This window comes from Delphinapterus leucas, chromosome 1 (assembly GCF_059928025.1).
Source record: "Delphinapterus leucas isolate spDelLeu-1000000601 "Yukka" chromosome 1, BTC_Dleu_Yukka2, whole genome shotgun sequence".
NCBI classification, from domain to species: Eukaryota; Metazoa; Chordata; class Mammalia; order Artiodactyla; family Monodontidae; genus Delphinapterus; species Delphinapterus leucas.
In genome coordinates, this window is record NC_143129.1 from 184,646,370 (window position 1) to 184,667,158 (window position 20,789).

Genomic DNA, 20,789 nt, shown 5'->3' on the forward strand with positions numbered 1-20,789 from the left:
AGCTAAGTTCAAGAGGACTCCTTTGTTAAGTCAACCCAAAATCTGGATAATATTAAATTCCAAGTCTCTCTAGGCTGCAATAATCAAGTATGCCTTGCCGATCTTACTAAATTCCACATTCTAATGGAAGTTTAATCTTGTTTACGCGTTGCTTATTTCTCTTTAGGTCTCAAGGGGTGTCTTAACTGTGTTATGAAAAGATCTTTTAAAAGGGTGTTTCTTCAATGCTAGGGGCCCTAGTCAAAACAACAGAGCCATAGATTTTTCTAGAGCAATTCATAGTCGGAGAAAAGAGAACTACATCCACCTACTGGTTTAAGAATCAAAATATATATGAAGCTATTCTCTATTTTAGTTCTTTTTTAAAAATTTTATTCATTTTATTTTTTGGCTGTACTGCATGGCTTGCGGGATCTTAGCTCCCCAACCAGGGATCGAAACCCGTGTCCCCTGCAGTGGAAACACGGAGTCTTAACCACTGGACCGCCAGGGAAGTCCCTCTATTTTAGTTCTTAATTTCATCACATAATTTATTATATTAGGGTATATGGAGACATTTTCTTAAAAATAAGCTCCTGGCATGGTTATTTCATACATAGCTTTGTTTTTGTTTTTGTTTTTGACTTTTCGTTTTGAGATTAATTATAGATTCAAAAGTTCCAAAAACAGTACAGAGAGGTCCCCTGTACCCATTACTCAGATTTCCCCAACGATAACATATAATCATAGTCCATAATCAAAGCCAGGAAATTGACATTGCCACAACACACACACACACACACACACACACACACATATATATATATATATATATATATATACACAGTATTTTATTTAGCAATAGTTACTATCAAAATGGACTTAGGGCCTACTTTTTAAAATTAACTTAGAAATTCATTTCAGCATTCTGTTAGGCATTTTGTGAAAAGCTAATAAAACTTTAAAACTATGCTGCCATGTAAAAATATCTACATTATGGTAACAGCAACTGAGAAGATAAAACTGACTCAGGTTGGTTCTGACCTGCCAAGATTTTCCACAAGATTAATTTGCATTAGCTCTAGTAAAGATATTACTTCAAACTTTGAGGATTCTTGAATGATTTTTCCTTTAAAGGCCTTTGGATAGACAGACTGAGGTTCCACACCTTTGAATCTGAATCGTGTAACAAACCAGGAGGCAAACTGTGAATTTCCAATCCAGTACTAAAGCTTGGGAGTGGGGGGCACGGTGGTGGTATGGATTCTTGTTTTTAAGAAAATAAGCTTAGGTTAAACTAAGATACACTCAGAGACTGGTTTGCTTTGCAGACTAGACCATTTGAAAAACGTTCTGACCCTTTTCCTCTCCACATTTGAATCATACACCTTTTAAGAGAAGTTTTGGTGTTTTATTTGGAAAGTAGAGAGAGGAGAGAATAGGGCAGAAGGTTCAAGTGCATCCGAAATCACCTAGCCTGATTGTACTAAGCGAAACAACGTAACTGAAGCATGTCTAATGCAATCTGAGGGTGTGAATTTTCATGCTTGCTTTTCACTTGAATGTATCAAACTTCAAGATACTTCTACCTAAGCAGCCCAGATGTGTTACTAGAGCATGTTTAGACAGGCTCACCTCGGCTTTCACGTGATCTGCCCAGAATTCAGTGGCAAAGGTAGGTATAGTGTTTACGTTTTCCAGCACCTGCAGAAATGCTTTCACATCAGAGCAGCCCTTGACGGCCCTTTGCTTCTCAGGCCCATGGCCACCTGGCAGGGCCGCAGGTGGGGTTTGGGATGGAGAGGGGGCTGGGGATGGTTGGGAAGGTTTTCCCTGCCTAGAAAGAGAGCTGCTGGCAGGCCATTGGGCTTACACGTGCCTCCACTATGCCGTCATCCCTCACCCTGCGATCCCATCAAATGGCCTGGAACCCAAAGCAAGCCCACCCGTAGCAAGTTCTCTAAAACAGCATCCATGATGGCACGTAAATCTTCTCTTCCTCCCTCCCCCAACCAAAGTAAAAGGGGGAACCGAGGGGTTATAACCAAGGGACTGGTCCTTGGGAACGTACGAGCATTCGTCATCTTGAACTCTGTGCCCCGATGGGAAAAGGCAGCACCTTCATTCCTTGGAAATAACTTTGGATCCATGTCAAGTAAACATCTTAATCACATGTTTCTTCATGTCGCAGTTATGAGGGCTTAGCCCAGCGCCTCCCCTGGGACCGCGTGACTTTTGTACACTCCCCTCTTTTGTAAGGCAGGATGAGTCTGTCTGTCAGGCCTGAGCTCTGAGTGGCCCTGGGCTCAGCACACAGGAAGCTGTATTTTGCCTGTGCCAACTCCTCGGCCGTGCTGAGGTTCTTGCAGGCACTAGTGTCCTGTACACAGTTTTCTACCTAGTAACCGATCACAGCTCTTGGCTAAGCAGAAGCCAGGGCCGGATCCTGAGGTTCAGGGAGACCTGGGAGCCCCGGCTCAGCGCACCCACAGCAGCCCACATGCATGATAAGACTTGTCTGCGTATCGCCCCGGCCTGGGAGGCTCTAATTACACGTCTGGGGCTCGCAGGAGCCCAGGTGGCCCGGCTCACAAGATCCCAGAACTGTGAAGATAGCGCGGGCACAGTTCTCACTGCCTGGGCAGCCGGATCAGGGAGGCTTCTCCGAGCCCCGTGCGTCATTTCAATACGAATTATGACAACCACCTTCCAAAGACAACAGTCCATTTACCCAGGCGGCTCTTCTGCAAGCACTGCCACAATTTTTTCCTCCCATCAAGGTTTCAGGCTCTACTTTTCTGGTCTTTCCAGCTCAACTTTCCACCTGCCCCCTAACTGGCACAGCAGAAAACTGCTGGGCATCGCGGCAGAGTCAGTGCAAAAAAGCACAATATCGAGGCCCCAGGCAGCCGTGTTCCCCCCACTCAAGGTAGCTTTGGCCTGAGAGGTGGCTCACGGATGCCACTTTGACTAATTGAACCTGTTCCTGCATTTCCCTGACCGTGTTAACAGTCACCAGTTATCAGAAACGTGCCCTTTGCCAGTGGCGGTGCTGGGCACACGGAGATCTTGCGTGAAGCTACCAGCATCTGCCTTACAAGCAAGCGACCTGGTTCAAAAGAAAAGATGCTTGGGACTTCCCTGACGGTCCAGTGGTTGGGACTCCGTTCTTCCACTGCGGGGGGTGGGGGGGGCGGCGGGTTCGATCCCTGGTTGGGGATCTAGGATCCTGCATGCCGCGTGGTATGGCCAAAAAAAAAAAGAAGAAAAGAAAAAAGACACTTGTACGGAGCCGCGCGAGAAAGTCACTGTCGCTGGGACCAAAATCCTGATTTGGCACACGTCAGAGGCTCATTGAGGAAAGAAAGGTGTGTCATGGGAGCAGGTAACACAACAGGTGTTCAACCTGTCATCAGTCAGCTGTGTGGGAGGATTTTGTGGACAGCAGCCAGAAATCTGTTTTTATTTTTGTTTTCGAGGCTAGTTTTTTTTTTTTTCTTCCAAGCTTACTGGATGCTGAATCAGTTCAGTTTTTTCCTTTTGCAAGAATCCGCACGCTTTAACGGTAATAGGTTGGCACTTATTTGGTTACTGATGAGGATCTTATAAAGAAATTGATTTACCAAACTGAAATTGTCATTTTTTATAGTTGATTTAGATGTGGTACATATATACAATGGAATATTAGCCATTAAAAAGAACAAGATAATGCCATTTGCAGCAACGTGGATGGACTTAGAGATTATCATACTGAGTGAAGTAAGTCAGACAGACTAAGACAGGTATCAGATGATATCACGTATATGTGGAATCTAAAACAAAAGGCTACAAATGAATTTATCTACAAAACAGAATTAAAGTTACAGATGTAGAAAATAAATTTATGGTTACCGGTGGGTAAGGGGGGGAGGGATAAATTGGAAGATTGGGATTGACACATATACACTACTATATATAAAATAGACAACTAATAGAACCTCTAGTATAGCACAGGGAAATCTACTCAATACTCTGTAATGACCTATATGGGAAAAGAATCTTAAAAAGAGTGGATATATGTATACGTATAACTGATTCACTTTGCTGTACACTTGATATCCTCATTTTCTTTCTTTTTTTAAAAAAAATTTATTTATTTTTGGCTGCATTGGGTCTTTGTTGCTGCGCGTGGGCTTCCTCTAGCTGCGGCGAGTGGGGGCTACTTTTTGTTGCGGGCTTCTCATTGCAGTGGCTTCTCTTGTTGCAGAACACGGGCTCTAGGCGCATGGGCTTCAGTAGTTGTGGCACTCGGGCTTCAGTAGTTGTGGCTTGCAGGCTTTAGAGCGCAGGCTCAGTAGTTGTGGCGTGCGGGCTTCGTTGCTCTGCAGCATGTGGGATCTTCCCGGACCAGGGCTCGAACCCGTGTGCCCTGCATTGACAGGTGGATTCTCAACCACTGCGCCCCCAGGGAAGCCCCAAATCCTCATTTTCAATGTTTTCCTCTAAAACCTGGAGTATCATCAGTCTATAGACATCTTCTATTCATGTCTTTTTTTTTTTTCTTAAATCATATTCTTAATGGTTCTATGTATTCAGTAATCCTAAAAAGACAGCTTTCTGGATACAGAGTTTTCTCTGAACAGGCTTACAGGCAAAAAGAGGTGTTACCGTCCCACCCGGCGTGCATTATAATTCTGTCGTCGCTTAATCCCCACCCAAATCCCCATTTCCAGCTATACAAACTCATATTATTCTTTCTGAATCATACATACATGCCACACCCTGAGTTGCACGTAAAACTTTGCTGTGTTATTTCTACATCACTGTGTCCTGACGCAAGCTGTGGCTGACTTAGAAGCCCTTGTATATTTTTCTGGACTCATTTATCACCTCAATTCCCCGTAACTGGTTCTAGGTGGGAATTTCATGGAAAGGTTTTCTTCTGAAATTCTGTAGCCTAATGTTGAGGATATGTTTTCAACCCCTCTCCTGGTTGCAAATCCTGATGTCAGCAGGTCTTTCTCCTTTAAGTTTGAACCTCAACCAGGACAAGAGACACTGTATTATTCAGAGGGGTGCAGAGCCCCTACCCTGTGGTCCATAACCAGGAATGTGATGCAGGCGAGCTGTGGGGACCCATCCATGGCCCAACGCAGGTGGGCCTCCTGCCTCCCTGGTAAACATATCCTGGAGTCCCCTGAAGTCAAGAATAAACCTGGGACCTCCCTGGTGGTCCAGTGGTGAGGACTCCGCGCTCCCACTGCCGTGGGCCTGGGTTCAGTCCCTGGTTGGGGAACTAAGATCCCGCAAGCCACGCGGCGAGGCCCCCCGCCAGAAAAAAAACACAAAAAAAACTGTAAGTAAAAACCCAAAATGTCTATTGGCATACCGGACTGTTTCAGGAATTCATGAAAGACACAGAATAGATAGGTGTGGTTTGATGGAGAAATAGGATCTAAGGAAAAGGAAGCCTAAAATATTCACAGGCAGTGACTTCTGTGAAAGCAGTCCAAGAGTTCTGAGAAAGTTCTGTGTTTATGGAAATGGAACAGGAAGCAGCCCTGGGGCAGTAGTCAGGGTGATTATCTGGAGAACCGCTTTCGGAGTATCCGCTGGCGGCTCCCACTCCCTTCCCTGTACTAAACCCGTGCCAGTGAGTGTCTGCCTCCAGGCTAGAGCATTAGTGTCCAAGAGACAGGCAAGGCCCCAGGCAGCAGGAAGTCTCTAGGTGGGATGGAAAGCCCTTCCCGATGAAGAGGACCCATCCCCACTGCACACCCTGTCAGAAGCACAGACCCTCCTCTTCCAAGCACATGTGATCAGAGCCTGGATCCACAGACAGCAGAATTGGGGGTTTTCAAACACAAATAGGAGCATAAGATTAAAAATCACCAAACATTTGAAAACCAATGAATGTCAAGAAGAGCACACAACTCTATAAACAGAGACCAGCACCCATGCAAAGATTTCACAAAGTAAACAGGTGTGAAAATAATCCTCAGACACAATATTACAAGACACAAAGCCAAGGTATTATGGGAAAAGTCCGAGGAACAGCAGATGAGGAGAAAAGTAAAGAGGCATTTAGAATCTGAGGAGACAGGAATAGAGAGTGCCATGAAAGAAATAATTAAAACATAATGGAAGAAAATTTCCCAGATCTGAAGAAAGATACAGGTCTTCACATGGAAAGGGCCCTCGGGTGACAAAATGACTTACTTGGAAATAAGACACACCCTTACACATTTCCCAAAACTTCAGAATACCAAGAGAAAAACAAAAACAAAAAACAACACCGTTTCCAAAGGAAAATAAGCATAAAATTACCCTCAAAGAAGTAAGAATTATATGAGCCCCAGCAACATAGGACGCTGGTGGAAAATGGAGCAATGTCATCAAGGTTCTAAGAAAAAATGACTTTAAACCCAGAGTCCTTTACTCAGCCAAATTAGCATTCACGTGAAAGGTCACAGCTAAATACTTGGGGCATATAAACCTCAGGAAGTCTGTCACTCTCAGATTTGCTCCCTGAATGAATTTCTCAAGGATTGCCACATAGCAAGACACAAAGAATCCAAGAAGGAGGTAGCTATGGTATCCAATGGGCAGTGGCAAACAGAGCAGCCATTACAGCTTATAGTGAAGTTTAAATAGTTTTTATGCATAGCTAAAAAATGAATAATAATAGAGAACTAAGATCCCGGATTAATTCAAGGAAAAGGAGAATGAGAAGGGAAGTGAAAACAGACTCAGGTTTTGGTCTTTTTGGAGGAGAGAATAGAATTGATTAATTCTGGATATTATTGAATACTATTAGTGTACATTAAAAATCTAGAGGAGGGGCTTCCCTGGAGGTCCAGTGGGTAAGACTCTACGCTCCCAATGCAGGGGGCCCAGGTTTGATCCCTGGTCGGGGAACTAGGTCCTGCACGCATGCCGCAACTAAGAAGTCCGCATTCCGCAACTAAAAGATCCCGCGTGCCGCAACTAAGACCCGGCACAGCCTAAATAAATAAATAAGAAGTGTCAGGCTCCCTAGGAAACCGTTAAAAATGAAGCTGTAAAATATAGAGAGTGGCATGGGAATTAAAAAAAAAAAAATCTAGAGGATAGGAGACGATTTCTGAAGTAGGTTCCCGCTTCTCCATTCTTTGCCCACTGAATAAAGCTTGTGCTGTTCCAGTCTCAAAAGAAAAAAAATCTAGAGGGTAAGTTCCACCTCAGGTGACAGCACAGAAGCTATTGAGAGTTAGAAACTCGGGAAAAACATAAAAAACAACTAGGTGAAGGCACAGTGCCCTAGACGGAAGGAATCTCGGGGTGGTCCACCTCATCTTACAGGGCTGAAAAGACAGAAGCTGGATTTAAGGGCTGCCAGAGTAGCTGGGAATTGAGGGAGGGCAGATCCAGAAAGGAGGAAGCCCCCAGATCTGTGTACAAATACCCCTTCAAGCCTGGGCTGACTGCTGAACCAGGTATGTATTATGGGTCATGCCTCCAAGGAGCCCAGTTGAAAGTGCCAAGTGGAGAGGCAGAGGACCGAGCAAAGATTTCAGCAGCTGCCCGACTGCAGACTCAGAGTTTAGAATTCAAGTCCACCCTAGTTCGAGGTTTTTGGCTTTATACTAAAACCCCAGAAAGGCCATGTTTTAGAAGTGAGGCCCATATCCCGCACTGAGGGCAAAACTGAAATAAACATACCCTAACAAAGCCTAGAACTAAGCTGCCACAGGACCAAGTTTATCTGCTAGTAATTTAACGGCCTTCTAGAACAAAGTTCATCACTTTTCAGAGGAAGTTGACAGAAACTATGTGTCTGTCATAATGTATCACCCATAATGTTCAGTGTACGATCAGAATTTATGAGACACGCAAAGAAGCAGGAGACTGCATCCCATAATCAAGAGAAAAAAGCAGACCCACAGAAAAGCCAGACACTAGAATTAGCGAAGACTCAAAAATAATTATTATAAATATGTTAAAGATTTGACAGGAAAAGATGGATATAATGGGTGAAGGTATAGGGATGACTTTTTAGGAGCAATATAGAAACACTAAAAAAGAGCCAAATGGAAATCTTAGACCTGAAAAATGCTATATCTGAAAGAAAAAATTTTAGGAGATTGAAAGCTGATTGGATACTGCAAAAGAAAGGATCGTAATGTGAACATAAAAACAGGTAAGTAGAAGGTATTCAAACTACAGCACAAAAAGAAAATCGATTGGAAAATTGTCCCAAGTGGGATGGTAGAAATTGGATGTACACCTTCTAAAACACTTGAAGAAAAAGAAAATGAAACTTTAAGAGAATGATCAATCCAAGAAATGGTAAGAGGAGAAATTTAATATGAAAAATCATGGTAAAAAGCAAACATAAGATAGCAAGAATAAGTCAAAACATTCCAGTAATCACAAAAGGGGTATGAATTAAATTCCCATTTACACTCTTTGGCAGAAATTGCAGCAATATCTTTTTAGATCCATCTCCTAGAGTAATGGAAATAAAAACAAAAATAAGCAAATGGGACCTAATTAAACTTGAGCTTTTGCACAGCAAAGGAAACCATAAATAAAACAAAAAGATAACCTACAGAATGGGAGAAAATATTTGCAAATGATGCAACCAACAAGGGATTAATTTCCAAAATATACAAGGAGCTCATACAGCTCAATAAGAAAAAAACAAACAACCCAATAAAAAATGGGCAGAAGACCTAAACAGACATTTCTCCAAAGAAATCACACAGATAGGGCTTCCCTGGTGGCACAGTGGTTGAGAGTCTGCCTACCGATGCAGGGGACACGGGTTCGTGGCCTACCGATGCAGGGGACACGGGTTCGTGTCCCGGTCCGGAAAGATCCCACATGCCACGAAGCGGCTGGGCCTGTGAGCCATGGCCACTGAGCCTGCGCGTCCGGAGCCTGTGCTCCGCAACGGGAGAGGCCACAACAGTGAGAGGCCCGTGTACCACAAAAAAAAAAAAAGAAGAAAAAAAAAGAAATCACACAGATAGCCAACAGGCACATGAAAAAATGCTCAACATCACTAATTATTAGAGAAATGCAAATCAAAACTACAATGAGGTATCACCTCACTCTGGTCAGAATGGCCATCAGCAAAAAGTCTACAAATAATAAATGCTGGAGAAGGTGTAGAGAAAAAGGAGCCCTCTTGCACTGCTGGTGGGAATGTAAATTGGTACAGCCACTATGGAGAACAGTATGGAGGTTCCTTAAAAAACTAAAAATAGAGCTACCATATGATTCTGCAATCCCACTCCTGGGCATACATCTGAAGAAAACTATAATTAGAAAAAATGCATGCACCCCAAAGTTCATTGCAGCACTATTTACAATAGCCAAGACACGGAAGCAACTTAAATGTCCACTGACAGATGACAGATGAATGGATAAAGAAGATGTGAGATATATACACACACACACACATACATACATACATACATACACACAATGGAATATTATTCAGCCATAAAAAAGAATGAAATAGTGCCATTTGCAGCAACATGGATGGACGGAGATATCATCACACAAAATGAAGTAAGCCAGACAAAGACAAATATATGATATTGCTTATATATGGAATCTAAAAAAAAAAAAGATACAAATGAACTTATTTACAAAACAGAAATAGACCCACAGACATAGAAAACAAATGTATGGTTACCAAAGGGGAAAGGGGGGTAGGGATAAATTAGGAGGTTGGGATTAACGTATACACACTACTATATATAAAATAGATAGCCAACAAGGACAGGGAACTCTACCCAATATTTTGTAATAACCTATAAGAGAAAAGAATCTGAAAAATAATATATATGTATGTAGATATGTATGTATAACTGAATCACTGTGCTGTACACCTGAAACTAATAGGACATTGTAAATCAACCATACTTCAATAAAATAAAATTTATGTAAACAACAGCAAAAAAGATGAAGGTGACATTAAAAATAGAGACTTTCAGATTAACGACAACCAAATTGATATGTTATTCACAGAAGACACACGTAAAAAGAAAGTTATACGTTAGTTGGAACTGCTTTTGAATACAAATAACAGAAACACCAACTACAGTGGCTAACAGTGGGTTTATTTTTCTTGTAGAAGTCTGGAAGCATGTGGCTGCTGGCGTTGGTTCGTCAGTGTAGGGGTGGTATCTCAGCAGTTCTCTTGGCCTTTTCTTCATGGTCACAGAATGGCTGCCAGGCTTTAGGCATTACATCCACATTGAAAGCAGGAATGGGAAAAAAACAACACTGGTCACATGGCTTCCTCTTTCAGGAAAAGCAAAAACCTTCCCAGAGTTCTCGACTTCTGCTGGTGTTTCAGTAATCAAAACTGTTGTCAGGGCTTCCCTGGTGGCACAGTGGTTGAGAGTCCACCTGCCGATGCAGGGGACACGGGTTCGTGCCCCAGTCCAGGAAGATCCCACATGCCGCGGAGCGGCTAGGCCCGTGAGCCATGGCCACTGAGCCTGCGCGTCCGGAGCCTGTGCTTGGCAGCGGGAGAGGCCACAACAGTGAGAGGCCCGCGTACCGCAAAAAAAAACAAAAAACAAAAAACTGTTGTCAGCTGGCAAGAGGGGAGGTCACCCCAGCTTAGTTAGTAAAGGCAGACAAGAGATAAGGGATTTTGAAATGAATGTTCCGTAGCCAGTGAATAGTGTCTCACACAGGTTCAAAATACAGGGATGGAAAAGATACACTAGGCACAGGCTGACAAAAGGGTAACAAGAACTGAGAGGCTGCAGAGCGGTGAGAAGCTACCCAGTAGCTCTGAGCAGGTCATGATCAATGGACTCAGCACACTTTTCAACTCCTGTATTGTAGAGGCTGGAACGTAAAAGCCTAATTTCTGATGCTCTTTTGCAGCTAGACTCTAGACATGAATTAGGTTCTCCCAACTGCATGGGCCTGCATGAGATTCGGTAGCTGGAATTGAGGCCAAGACTGTCGTTCCACTGGCAACCAAGGTCATGACGAGGAGTGTAAAAGATTGGCAGTGGCCAGACTCAGCATTTCAGGGTTTTATCAGCAGCTCTGTGGGTAGATATGGTCATTATGGTAACAGCTGCAGCAGCGGTGGCCTCCTAACTCTGGCTTCCTTATGCCTGAATCAAAACTACATTGATGTGGTCTTCAACTCAATAGTTCCAGGGGAGGTTTCCTGATTTACCACACCTCCAGTTTTTCCAGTGATTTTATAAGCACCTAATTCCCTGTTTTAAACCCCTTTCTGCTTAAAATACACTGAGTGGTTTCTATTTCCTGCACTGAACTCTGAAACTGGTAACACACACAACCACTCAGGTCTTAGAATGATAGGGCCCCTCAGGTGACTTTCAGAAGTAGTGTAAACCCTCTCTGGGAAGAGCTCAAACTCAGTCTGAACCTCAAAGAATCCTATAGAATTAACAATAAAATAAAGGAAAATGAACACTTCCCAAGCAAAAACCACAAAACGCACAGGGAAACAAAGCACCATAAACAAAAACAGCAGGAACCACAGACAGCAGAGACAGAACTGCAAAGCCTTTGGATTTGAGAATTATCAGACACACACTGCTATATTTAAAATAGATAACCAATGAGGACCTGCTGTATAGCACAGGGAACTCTGCTCAATACTGTGTAACAACCTAAGTGGGAAAAGAATTTGAAAAAGAATAGTTACATATATATGTGTAACTGAATCACTTTGCTGTACACCTGAAACTAACACAACACTGTTAACCAACTATACTCCAATATAAAATAAAAAATTTTTAAAAAACAAAAAACACATATGTTTTGTATATTTAAATAAATAAACATGTGCATACAACAAATAGATTTGAAAAAGAATAAAACATTTTAAAGTAAAATTTATATGTAACAGGGCTTCCCTGGTGGCGCAGTGGTTGAGAGTCCGCCTGCCGATGCAGGGGACGCAGGTTTGTGCCCCGGTCCGGGAAGATCCCACATGCCGCAGAGCGGCTGGGCCCGTGGGCCGTGGCCGCTGAGCCTGCGCGTCCGGAGCCTGTGCTCCGCAACGGGAGGTCACAACAGTGAGAGGCCTGCGTACCGCAAAAAAAAACAAAAAAGCAAAAAAACCTAAAAAAAACAAAACAAAAAAATGGAAAAAGAGAGGTCAAGAGATATGAAACATTATAAAAGGAGGTAAATTACATTATCTGGAAGGAGAGACAAGAGGGAATGAGGAAGAAGCAATATTTGAAAAGATAATGGATGAGAATTTGCCAGAATTGTTGAAATATACCAAGGCTCAAATCCAGAAATTCTAATAAATCCCAGCAGATTAAAAGGAAAGAAGGAAGGAAGGAAGGAAATAAATCCACAAAGGATTTGCAGTGCAAAACACCAGAGGAAAGGAAAAGTTTTAGAAGCAGCCAAAGCAGGAGAAAAAAAAAAATCACCTACAAAGGAATAACAATTAGATGACTAAATTCTCAGCTGCAACAATGGGAGTCAGAAGAAAAATGCTAGTTAAAAGAAAACATTGTTGGGGACCTCCCTGGTGGTCTAGTGGTTGAGACTCCGCACTTCCACTGCAGGGGGCGGGTGTTCGGGGAACTAAGATCCTGCATGCCGCGTGGTGTGGCCAAAAAAAAAAAAACCATTGTTGGGCCAGATTTTTTCAAAAATAATTCTTCTCTATGCTATTCACAAGAGGTGCTTCCAAAACATAAGGACACTAAAAATTTGAAAATATAGAAAAAGGTAAACCACAAAGTAGTGGCCAAGAGAAAGCTGAAATAGCTTATTAAACATCAGACAAAGGCTTCCCTGGTGGCGCAGTGGTTGAGAATCTGCCTGCTAATGCAGGGGACACGGGTTCGAGCCCTGGTCTGGGAGGATCCCATATGCCGCGGAGCAACTGAGTTCGTGAGCCACAACTACTGAGCCTCCGCGTCTGGAGCCTGTTCTCCGCAACAAGAGAGGCCGCGATAGTGAGAGGCCCGCACACCGTGATGAAGAGTGGCCCCCGCCTGCCACAACTAGAGAAAGCCCTCGCACAGAAACGAAGACCCAACACAGCAAAAGTAAATAAATAAATTAATAAACAGAAACAGAAAATTATCAAAAAAAAATCAGACAAAATAGACATTAAAGCAAAAAGCAATAAAGAGGACTACTACACAGTGATTTTTTTAAAATCCAGTTTACCAGGAGGAGATAACAATTCTGAACTTATATGTATCTAATAATATAGCCTCAAGATATACAAAGCAAATATTTACGCATCTAGGAGAAGAAACTGACAAAGCCACCATTACGGTGGGAAAGTTGAACAGACTCCTCTCAGTAACTGACATATCAAGCATATAAGAAATAGGTACGGACAGAGAAGATGTGACTAGCACAGTTAACACACTTGATGTAATGAATATATAAACATTGCACCCAGCAACTAAAGAATAGATGTTTTTACTGAAGTAAGTATAGTTGATTTACAATGTTTCAGGTGTACAGCAAAGTTATTAAGAATATATATATATATACTTTTTCAGATTCTTTCCCAAGAATAGACTTTTTTTTTTTTTTTTTTTTTTTTGCGGTACGCGTGCCTCTCACTGTTGTGGCCTCTGCCGTCGCGGAGCACAGGCTCCGGACGCGCAGGCTCAGCGGCCACGGCTCACGGGCTTAGTTGCTCCGCGGGATGTGGGATCCTCCCAGACCGGGGCACGAACCCGTGTCCCCTGCATCGGCAGGCGGACTCTCAACCACTGCGCCACCAGGGAAGCCCAAGACTAGACATTATTAAACTAAACTTTTAACTGAATGAGAACATAAATAGAGAAGAGAACACAGATCAAAAATATATGACTTGACAGTCCTCGCGGAGAGTCGCCGCGGTTTCTTGCTTCAACAGTGCTTGGACAGAACCCGGCGCTCGTCCCCCGCTCCGGCCGGCCGCTCAGAGCCAGCCCTCGCCACCACCTCACGGCGCCCTCCGACCGCCCCAAGGTCCCCGCCGCTGTCGTTACAGCGCCGCGCAGCCACCGCCACCGTTTCACCTCAGCCGCCCGCCATGACGACCGCGTCCCCCTCGCAGGTGCGCCAGAACTACCACCAGGACTCGGAGGCTGCCATCAACCACCAGATCAACCTGGAGCTCTACGCCTCCTACGTCTACCTGTCCATGTCGTACTATTTTGACCGCGATGATGTGGCTTTGAAAAACTTGGCCAAATACTTTCTTCACCAATCTTGTGAGGAGAGGGAACATGCTGAGAATCTCATGAAGCTGCAGAACCAACGGGGTGGCCGAATCTTCCTTCAGGATATCAAGAAACCAGACCGTGATGACTGGGAGAATGGGCTGAATGCAATGGAATGTGCGCTACACTTGGAAAAAAGTGTGACTCAGTCACTACTGGAACTGCACCGACTGGCCACGGAGAAAAATGACCCCCATTGGTGTGACTTCATTGAGACTCATTATCTGAATGAGCAGGTGAAATCCATTAAAGAATTGGGTGACCACGTAACCAACTTGTGCACGATGGGGGCCCCCGAATCTGGCATGGCACAGTATCTCTTGGACAAGCACACCCTGGGAAATAGTGATAATGAGAGCTAAGCCTTAGGCTGGCTTCCCGTAGCCACAGGGGTGACTTCCCTGGTCACAAAGGCAGTGCATGCATGTTTGGGTTACCTTACCTTTTCTGTAAGTTGTACCAAAATATCTACAAGTCCTTTCCTTAGTACCATTCCTTCAAATAAAGTAATTTGGTACCCCCCCCCAAATATATATGACTCAACGATTTCTCACAAAGTGGACACACTGCAGATCCAGGACTTGGACTAAATCAGGAGATGGAAACTTAGAGCACCCCAGAACCCCCTTTCTTGCTGCTCTGCCCCACCCCCAGTCACAATCCATGCTATAGGTAACCATCATCCTGGCTTCTAACACCACAGATTAATTTTGTCCCTTTTTACTTTATATAAATGGAATCATATAGTAGTACTCTTTTGTATCTCTTTGGCTCAATATTATGTTTGTGAGATTTAAGCATGTAGAAATGTCTTCTTTGTTCTTCCATTATATGAATAAACCACAAGATGTTTATCTCTTGTTTCACTGGTGGACGTTCAGATAGTTTCCTCCTCACAGCGAATACAAATGATGCTGAGATGAACATTCTTGGACATGTCTTTTGATGATCATGTGTACACACTTCTGCTGAGTAGGTCGAGCTCACGTTTAGTTATTATGCAGATACTGCCAAAACATTTTCCCAAATGGTTGTAGCAATTTGTATTCCCACCAGCAGCGTGAGTGTTCCAGATGCTCCCCCATCATCCATGCTCAATATTACCCTACTGTCTTCATCTTAGCCATTCTGATGGGTGTGAGAAGACCCATTCTTCTCCATCACACATGAAATATTTACAAAACTGACCAAATGGTAAGGTTCAACAAAATTCAAAAGACTGTTGCCCTACAGACCAGGCTCTCTGACCACGTTACAATTAAGTTGGAAATCAACAGCAAAATTATAGCTGGATAAATTGAAAAAAAGGTGCAGGCACTCGGAAATAATCAGAACCAAATGCTAACAAAAACTGATATCAATATATACATTTTAAAAAAAAGTAGAGCCTTGAATGTTTATATTAGAAAAGAAGAAAATCTCAAAATTAGGGAGCCAAGCATCCAAGTGTAGAGGTTGAAAAGTCTGGAAAGAGTAAGAAATTTCTGAAAAGTAGGGAAAACGTAAAATAGAAAGTATTATCAAAGCCAAAAGTTGATTCTTTGAAAAGACTAATTAAATAGACAAATCCCTTGCATGATTATTAGTCAAAGAAAAGAAAAGGAGAAAGCACAAATAAACAATAATAAGAATGAAAAGAGGGACACGATTCCAGGTGGTTGCCAAGATTAAAAACATTCTAAGCGATTATAAACCAGTTTATGCCAATAAATTTGAAAACTTAAGTAATGAAGATAAAGTCCTAGACAAATACAACTTTACCAAAACCATCTCAGGAAGATAAAAGAACCTGACTAATCCTATTGCCTGCAAAGAATTTGAATGGTGGTTCCTCAAGCAGTTAAACGCAGTGACTGAACCATAGAAAACCCAGTAATTCCATGCTCTAAAATGGTTCATATTATGTTATATGAATTTCAGCTCAGTTAAAACAGAAATCTCACCACAGAGAAAACACTGGGTCTAGATTGATTTAGAGGGAAATTTCATCAAACATTCAAAGAATATATAAGTTTAATCCTTCACAAATGATTCTATAGAAAAGAAAAAAATGGGGGTGGGGGGCGGATATTCCCCAACTCAAATTATGACCTTAGCACAAGCTTGATACCAAAATTGTACAAGAAAGGAAACTTCCAGTTCAACCTTACACGTGAGATGCAAAAAAATCCTAAAATAAATACTTAGCAAACAGATGCAAAAAAATCCTAAAATAAATACTTAGCAAACAGAATCTGGTAATGAATAAAAAAGATAAAAACATAAAGATAAAACATTATCTAGGCATGCAAGAGATTAGTAGATTAGAAAATCTACTAATTTAATTCACCACATTAACAGATCAAAGGACAAAAACCTTTAACGATCTCAACTGCTGTGGGAAAAGCATTTAATAAATTTCAACATCCATTCATGACACAAATTTAGCACGCAAAGAATGGAAGTGTATTTCCTTACCTAATAAAGAATATGATGACGGCAGGCAGAATAATGCTCCCACCCACCACCTCCCCTCCCCTAAAGATGTCCCTGTTCTAATCTCCAGAACCTAGAGGTTACCATTAATGGCAAAAGAGACTCTGAGGATATGATTAAGTCTCAGGACCTCAAAATGGGAGATAATTTTGGGTTATCGCGGTGGGCCCAAACCAGTCATACAAATCCTTAAAAGTGGAGAAACTTCGCTGGCTGCAGTCAGAGAGGGCCATGTGACCACAGAAGAACAGTCAGGGAGATGCTGTGCTGCTGGCTTTGAGGATGGAGGACTGGGCCAGGAGCCTAGGACTGCAGGGGGCCTCTAGAAGCTGGAAAAGGCAAAGAGAGAGATTCTCCTCTAGCGTTTCCGGAAGGAAACACACACCGGCCCACACGTTGATTTTAGCCCAGTGAGACCAGTGTCAGAGGTCTGACCTTCAGAACTGTAAGATAATATACTTGTGTTGTTAAACCACTAAAATTGTGGTAATTTGTTACAAAAATAGAAACCTAATAACAACATAACAACAACAAAAGAACTCTACAGTAGGGCTTCCCTGGTGGCACAGTGGTTGAGAGTCTGCCTGCCGATGCAGGGGACACGGGTTCGTGCCCCGGTCCGGGAAGATCCCACATGCCGCGGAGCGGCTGGGCCCGTGAGCCATGGCCGCTGAGCCTGCGCGTCCGGAGCCTGTGCTCCGCGGCGGGAGAGGCCACAGCAGTGAGAGGCCCGCGTACCGCAAAAAAAAAAAAAATCCAGTACCACTTAAGATGGCTATTGTTACCACCTGAATTTAGAATTTTACTAAATTCAGATCCTAACCAGGATAGAATGGCAAGATAAAGCCAAACATCTAAGGACTGGAAAGAGAGAAATAAATTGTCATTCTTCGTTGATGATGTGAATGTCTACATAAAAAATTCTGTATAATTTATAGCTAATTATTTATAGCTAGTTATATTAGAATAAGAGAGTACATGATTTAAGCCTGAGTACATGATCAATATATAAAAGTATCTGCATTTCTATATGCCAGCAACAATCTGAAAACATTTTTTCAAAGGTATTTACATATCAGAAGAAAGAAAGACAGAAAGAAAGAAAGAAAGGAAAAAAGAGAGAGGAGGAAAAAGAAGAAGGGGGGAGGGGGAAGGGAAGGGAGAAAGATTTAAAGAATCTAACAAAAGATGTGCAAGCTCTTGATAGAGAAATCAGAAAAGTTTATTAAAGACAGATATTAAAGAAGACACAAAAAGGTAGAGAGTATACTCTGTTCTTAGTTAAGAAGGATCAACATCAGAAAGACGTCAACTTTCCCTAAATTGCTCTACAAATTCAATCAAAAATTGAAAAATCAAAAAATCCCAATGGTATGTTTTGTGAGACGTGATAAGCTGATTCTAATATTTATCTGGAAGAGCCAAGGCTACGAATTGCCAAGGGACTTCTGAAGATGTTGGGAGAATTACCTCCACCAGGTAAAGAAATTAGCCTGTGTGGTACTGCTGCAGACAGACCAATAGATTGATGAAACAGAATAGAGCCCCTGAACAAAGATAAACGCTATGGAAATCTGAGTTAGGACAGAACTAGAATCGCAGATTAGTGGGGAAAAGATGGACCATTCACCAACTCGTGCTGGGACAACTAATTAACCATTTGGAACAAAGAGAAATCAGATCCATACCTCACACATACACAAAGTTAATTCCAGATGGCTTAAAGGCTTACAGGTGGAATGCAAAACTGTAAAAAATTTAGTAGACAATACAAGTGGACATCTTTACAATCTTGAGATAGAAAAGAGTTTAGCACAAACTATAAAGACAAACATTGAGATTCTACTATATTAAAATTAAGAATTTCTGTTTATCAGAGATGCCATAAAGAATGAAAAGGCTACTCAGCCATAAATAAAAGAATGAAATAATGCCATTTGCAGCAACGTGGATGGACGTAGAGATCATCACAGCAAGTGAAGTAAGTCAGAGAAAGACAAATCTCATATTTCACTTATATGTGGAAACTAAAAAATGATACAAATGAACTAATTTACGAAACAGAAATAGACTCACAGGCATAGAAACAAACTTATGGTTACCAAAGGGGGAGTTTGAGATGAACAGATACAAACTACTATATATAAAATAGATTAACAATAAGGACCTACTATATAGCACAGGGAACTATATTCAATATCTTGTAATAACCTATGAAGGAAAAGAATCTGATATATATAACTGAATCACTTTGCTGTATGCCTGAAGCTAACAGAACGTTGTAAACCAACTACACTTCATTAAAAAAAAAAAATCTTAAAAAAAAACAAGTGAAAAGGCAAGCCACAATCCAGAAGACATTTGCAAAACAAATAAATAACAGGGTTTTTTTTCTTCTTTATTTAAACTAAAATCAAAAGCAGTTCACTCATTTCTCCCAATTTCTTCTCATATAAATGATAGCGATTAATATTCAGAATGTATAAAAAATTCCCACAAACCAAGAAGATGAAAACCCAACGGGAAAATGAGCAAAAGAGAGTCATTACACAGAAGAAACCATAAGAAAAATGCTTCCTGAGTTACCAGGAAAATGCAAATTAAAGCCTCAAGGAGATACCATTTCACACCCACCAAATTGGCAATAACTTAAGAGTTGGACAGTAGCTAATGGTGACAGGATATGAAGCAACAGTCATTCTTATTCACCGCTCGTGGAGAATAAATTCCCAGAACTGTTTGGGAAGTGGCTTAGCGTGTCCTAGCGCAAGACTTCTTAACCTGGGGCACGTGGTTAGAGTTCAGGGGGCGTCTGTGTGCTCGAATGGGAAAAAAAGTATGTCTGTGTTGTCACTAATCTCTAACTGAAACTTGCTATTTCCTTCCATTAGGAACCAAACCTTTGTGTTACTAGTACTGTACCTGTGACTTGTACCAACTAAGAGAATACAGATTTTGTGTATCACATTGAGTTTGTTGCAGATATCTCAGAATACCGTTTATGCTCACCAGAACTTCGAAATTATGGTTGTTGTTAGACCGATGGCTAAATATGACCATTTAATGGTAGGAGGACATGTACGGCTTTATCACAAATTTGTATTTTTAACATTTTGAAAACTATATTCCAATACGATTGGTTTCCCTTGTAATCCAATGTATTTTAAAATGTTATTCTAAAAAGTCATCCAAGACTTCACTACTGTACCAAAGGGGTCCATGAAACAGAAAAGCAAATACTAAAATAAGTGGTCCTTAACAAAATGTCTACCCTGGAGAAACTCTTGCCCATATGCATCAGGAGATACGAGCAAAACCCTGGGAGACTGGAAAGGGCCCAAACGCTCATTAGCAATACAATGGATAAATTGTAGAATGCAGCATAATTAAATTTTTTAAAAAGTGCTTGAAGACTCGGGTGGCACTTAGCTAGATGTCTCATGGGCTAATGACATAGTATTATCCACAATCCAGAGGCAGTTTACTCTGTCGTAAGTAGGCTGAGCGTTCCGTCATTCTTGGATGATGGAAGGAGAAGCATAACCAAGTATTAAAAAAGAGGGTGAGTTCATTCTTGCTTGCAAACTTGTCCATTATTCTTGCATTGATTCGCTGCTTAAGGCAAACCAAGGGGATGGTCTAAGGCTCTAAGGCATGACTATCAGTTTCTGCCTCATCATCCTTTACCTGCCTCTCACCTGGCAAGTTATCCCTAACAAGATTGCCACCTTATCTCCCTACATCCCCAGGGCTAGTCATTCAGCAAGGCTAATGGAGAGAGACTGCTTTTTGTGTAACTGACCACACATCACGTTGGGGGCCTGAGGCTCAAGGCAGGTGGGCCCCAAGACCTCCCCACAACAGGCTGGAGTGGGGTAGGGGCTGGAGGGACAAGCCCTCAGGACGCAGGAATTCAGGACTGACACCGGTTACATTCCATGTGTCTTTTAAAACAAAGCACAACTCGCTCTTCAGTAAACTCTGTGAAATATTATTCTCCCCTTGAACAAAGAAACCTTTACGGCATACTCACTTTTGCTTGGCTTTTAAGAAAACCTCTCAAGCAAAGCTGTGACATCGACCGAGGCCCAGCGTCCCGATCCTGGGCGGGAT

General features: G+C 42.2%; 1 pseudogene; it reads left to right on the forward strand.

The window, feature by feature from the left end:
* Positions 1-11,642: 11,642 nt before the first annotated feature.
* LOC149750840 (ferritin heavy chain pseudogene) lies at positions 11,643-14,741 on the forward strand (annotated as a pseudogene).
* The last annotated feature ends 6,048 nt before the right edge of the window (positions 14,742-20,789 follow it).